The 5,469-nt window shown below is 36.9% G+C and overlaps 1 pseudogene across 1 annotated transcript; it reads left to right on the forward strand.

Moving 5' to 3' along the window:
* The first annotated feature begins 1,419 nt into the window (after nucleotides 1–1,419).
* Nucleotides 1,420–3,668, forward strand: LOC306669285 (m7GpppX diphosphatase-like; annotated as a pseudogene). Its single transcript has 2 exons — nucleotides 1,420–1,491; nucleotides 3,023–3,668. The product of its transcript is annotated as a m7GpppX diphosphatase-like (transcript).
* Nucleotides 3,669–5,469: the final 1,801 nt, after the last annotated feature.

Raw genomic sequence — 5,469 nt, forward strand, 5'->3', positions numbered from 1 at the left:
CTTAACAGATATTCTTTTAGGATATAGATTTGTCCCTGTAGTTGTCCTGAAGATATTGCATCCTTCATCTCAGGAAATTGGAAACATAATTTGGTTAGATACTTATACAAGGCAGTGGCATCGCATCATTAACCTAATGCTGAAAAACAGTAAAGCACTTAAAGTAAGGTTAGGTAAAGGTACATGTGAATAGATTGAGAAGGCAGCAATGTTTGACTGTATGCACAGGAATCCTTAAAGACAGTGTTATGGTTTAGATATTAGATACCCACCCCCCAAAAGCTCATGTGTGAGACAATGCAAAAATGGATTAGAAGTGAAATGATTGGGTTGTGAGGGTCTTAACCCGATCAGTGAATTAATCCTGATGGATTAACTGAGTGAAACCGAAGGCAGGTAGGGTGTGGCTAGAGGAGACAAATCATCAGGAGCAAGCCTTTGGGGTATACATATGGTGAGCTGAGCTTTAGTCTCTCTCTGCTCCTGATCATTCATGCACTTTTCCACCAGCACTTTCCCACTATAATGTTCATCCTCACCTCGGGCCCCAGAAATGAAACTGGCTACTTATGGACTGAGACCTCTGAAACCATGAGCTCCCAAATAAACTCTTCCTCTTCTAAAATCGTTCTCGTTGGTCTTTTAGTCACAGCAGCAAAAAGAAGGTGACTAAAACAGTTTATGTATTTCAAGTATGAAGTGAGAGTTAAAATTTGCTTTATAAAAAGAAGCAAAAAGTCATCCCTTGTATAACAGAATTAAAATTATGTGAGATCTTAGGAATAAAACAAAGCATAACCTCCCTAGGGGAAACTAAAAAACTTTGCTCAGAGAAATTAAAGAAAAAAATTAAAAACCTGTAAAAGACAAGTATATGCAGAGAAAAAAACAAACGGTATTAATGATTAGGTCTCAAGAGTGTAAAACACAAATGCTCCTGAAATTGATTTATAGATTGGGATTACAATCAAAATAACTACTTCATTTTTTAATGAAACCCCAAAAGCTTATTTGAGAAAAGATCCCTCCAAGAAAAATAAAGTAGAACCTACACTATTAAACTTTAGACTTAATACGAAGTTACATAGAAGTATGGATGATATGGCTGGAGAATCACAGCCTCCTAGAGATCTCTTTCCTTTACCGGAGAGACTGCAGAAATGTAACTTTATGTGGTAAATTTTATCTTGCAGATGTAATTAAGAGTAGAAACCATAAAATAGATTATGCCAGAGTATCCAGGTGGACCCAATCTAATTATAAATCCATTCAAGCAGAAAAGGGAGCAGACAAGTTGGTATGAGAGACATAATACTACAACAAAAGGCAAAGGAGATTTAAAGATGGAGAGGGACTCCACCCAACAGTGCTGGCTTTGAAGATGGAGCCAAAGACTATAGGTAACTCCTCAAACCAAGAATGGCACTCTGTCCCTCCCACAAGAAACCGAATTTTGCCAAAAACCTAAATAAGAAAGCAGATTCTATTCTGGTAACTCAGAAAGGAAATGATTGCCAACACTGATTTTAGACAAGTGAGGCCCATATTAGACTTCTGATCCACAGGACTATAATATAATAAATTTGCATTGTTTTAAACAATCAAGTTTGTGGAAGTTTTTAATGTCAACACCATGAAACTAATATTGGCACCATGGTATTGGAGGAAACTAATCAGATAAGAAAAAAATTAAGAGTCCAGAAACAAGCCCTTGAGTAGGACCTAGTAGTTCGTATAGGAACTAGCTGAATTTGAAAATAAGAAGATAATAATCTTCATAGTATATGACACTGGAGTAAATGGGTGACTATTCAAAAAGTATTACTTATATTTCTAAATATGAAAAGAAAGACAGGAATGATCCCAGAAGATAAAACAGGAGAATATCTTTGTGACATACTTATTGTGAAGACAAAAGTGTGGAATGACAAGGTTCAGAGTGGGAACTAGGCTTGCAACATACAGTATTATGCAATGTACAAGAACTCCTGCATTTCTTCAATAAATGTCAGACTACCTAATAGAAAATGTGAAAAGATACTAGAAGTTTTACTAAAGAACAAATTCAACTTAGAGATAAATAGATAGAATAGAAGTGAACCTCATTAGTAATCAGGAAAAGCAAATTAAATCAAAACTCACTTTACAAAATGGCAGAAGAAGAAAAAGAGGAGGAAGATAAGAAATAGAGTACAGAAGAAGGAGCAGAAAGAAGGATGGAAGAAAGGCAATTAGAGAAAGGTAAAATGGTAGTACCACACGTTGTTCAGGATATGGAGCAAGAATATCTTTTATTTAATTCTAGTAAGAATGTGATTGAAAATCATTTTGAAAAGAAGTTTGTGAATATCTAACAAAGTAACACTATACATATCCTATGGGCCCTCTATTCTACTCCTAAATACTAATGAGAAAAAGAATAATCTATTAGGCAAGAATATTGATAGCAGTATTGTTTATAATAAACCTATGTTGGAAACATTAAATATATCTACCAAAAGTAGATAAGATTAAAAATTATTTTATGGACCAGTGAAAATGAACAAATTACATTTATGTACTATTATATGGTGGCAGGATAGGGGTCACCAAAGAAAATATTGAGTTAAAGAAATTGACATAAAAATATACAGTTTAATTCAATTACATAAATTTTAAAACAAGTAAAACTAATTATATTGCCTAGAGACATAGTCTCATTGGGTATAACAATGAAATAAGGATAAGATTACCATAACTCAAAATAAAGGTTACTCTTAGGGATAGAACGATTTTGATCCAAAAGGCAAGGGATGACTGGGTAAGTTGGCACATTCTGAGGTGCCTCCATAGGGGTTTGCCATACATTGTGGTATTTACACCTCGTGTACTTCCCCCTTTGCCTGTGTGTTTTTAATATCTTTTTGTATCTGTGCTACAGGTCCACAGTAAAAATTTGGGAACAGAGTTAAACCATATTGCTTCTCAGGAAAGCCTGCAGTACCTCCAAGTCTCACTGAAGAGTTAAGCCCAAGGTATTTAGGAAGAACACACCCAGAGCCTCGGCATTTAGTGGGTGTATAACATTCTTGACAAGAAGGCTGACGCTGACCAGATTGTTTATGAGAACCCAGACCACTCTGATGGCTTTGTTCTCATCCCTGACCTCAAGTGGAACCAACAGCAGCTTGATGACCTGCACTTGATTGCCATCTGCCATCGTCAGGGCTTCAAATCACTTCGGGACCTTACTCAAGATCACCTGCTGCTGCTCAGGAACATCCTTCGTGAAGGACAGGAAGCCATCCTGCAGCGCTACCAGGTGAAGGGAGACCATCTCCGTGTGTACCTGCACTACCTGCCCTCCTACTACCACCTGCACGTGCACTTCACTGCCCTGGGCTTTGAGGTGCTTGGCTCCAGTGTGGAGCCGGCTCACCTGCTGGCTGAGGTGATCGAGAACCTGGAGTGTGACCCCAAGTACTACCAGCAGCACACTCTCACTTTCGCCCTTAGGGCTGATGACCCCCTACTCAAGCTCCTGCAAGAAGCCCAGCAGCCCTGAGTGCACCAGGAGAGGGCACACTTGTTTGTGATTTGAGGCAGTGTGGAGGCTATGTCTTTATCTCCAAGGGGATTTTTTTAAACATTTATTTTGTACTGGCTTATTCCTTGTATGTGAATAAAGTACGAGGGTCATCTAAAAAAAAAAAAACTGGGCAGTGCTGCCTTCTCCATTTCAGCTTCCACTTACTCTCCTGCGTGTTCAGCTCTCCACAAAGTAATCCCTTGTTACATGTTGAACACACAGTTCCACTTCTGAATTTTACTTGCTGCTGCTTTGTCTAACTGGATTATTATTTCCAAAAATATCCTCAATGATTCCCTTTCATTTCCTCCACATCTCTACTGAAGCTTCACTTTCTGGATAAACACTATATTTAAAATTGTAAGTTACTGTTGACCTTGATCTCTCTGTGAAAGCTTCATATTTCTCCCAAATTCATATGTCCATTTGGTCCACTGCACATTTTATATGCTTATGTAAATTTGTCATTATTTTGTTTATATGTAGTTTTGCTATCATCTATGTAGAAAGAGAACCTACATAAGAGGGAATTCTTAGTAAGTTAGCAAAGGAAGGTAACTCATGACAGTTACCTTTTTCATGACTTCAAAGGATTTTTGTTAGAAGAACATAAATCTGATGATCATCAGGCATTTGTTTTCAAGTGCTTATAATTTTTATGTGGTGGTATTTCTTTTAGAAGTGTTTTTACAGGGGATTATTTTATAATAGATACCACAAGTTATTTATTAGTAATGTCAATTTAATCATTAGCATTCTGAATCCATACTTGTGTCATGAATAAGACTCTGCTCCTTTGAGAAAAATATTTTCCATGGCATGACTCTATTACTGCACCACAGAAATAAAGCATCTCAGGGCTTACCAGAGTAAGGATTCCAGTGGACAGTACTGCATCCAGAGAAGCCTGTTTTTTAACATAATCTGAATACCATCCATGCAAAGAATGTTGTTAGCAATTTTTTGAATAGAAGGTAACTTGGCAGATTTTGCCTGCTAAAGGAAACCAACTCTGACAGCTTGACATATTTTAATTGACTGACTACTCCAGGTATTGCAGTGAGCAAAAGAAAATACAGGAATAAGAGAAAATTGGGCATAAGAGGGAACAGTAATCAAAGAGACATTTAAAACAAAGATTTCATTGATGCATGGGATCAACCAACGTGCAAGTTAAATTATGAGAATGCAGCTGCAGATATGAGAATGCTATAAAAAAGGAGGGCTAAAGGCTAGGCGGGTTAAAGGTTAAGAGGAATGGAGTAAGTTATGAGTCAGAAAAGGAATATCAAAAAGGGCAAATAAATTTTTGTTCCAAAGAATGTTTAGGTCTAAACATTAGGTTAGAAAGAAACCAGTTGAAACAAAGAGTAAAGATTGACTTAAAAGGAAAAAATCATCAGCATCTGTAACTTCCCTCATTTGGGGATTATTCATAAGAACTACAGCAACACCAAGAGAAATGATAATAGAAAATTCCCTTAGTGCACAAGTTATAAAGACTAGTAGGGAGAGTAATGTAAAACTAAAACGGGGAAAAAGTAGCAGAGAGAAATGGTCCCAAAATGGCAAGCTTGAAGTATTATTTCCATTAACATCATGAGGCATGAAAAAGATCTAATAGAAAATAAGGAAAGTAAGTTCTGCCACATAGAACGTGCATACATGAATACGTGTGAGTATGTGATTGGAGGTACAGCTGGCTGATCTGGAAGTAAGCACAGTCAAAATAGTCATATGTGAATGCATGTGCATACACACACACACATGCACACACACACCTAGGGTTACCTTTTTTTAAATCCTTGAAGTTTTGACTTTGAGAACCAACATCCAGGGGTAAAGATGAAAACATGTAATAATAAGTAAGGTCATCAAACTAAATTTATTATCTTTCATGG

Source organism: Sciurus vulgaris (genome assembly GCF_902686455.1).
Source record: "Sciurus vulgaris genome assembly, chromosome: 9".
Classification (NCBI taxonomy): Eukaryota; Metazoa; Chordata; class Mammalia; order Rodentia; family Sciuridae; genus Sciurus; species Sciurus vulgaris.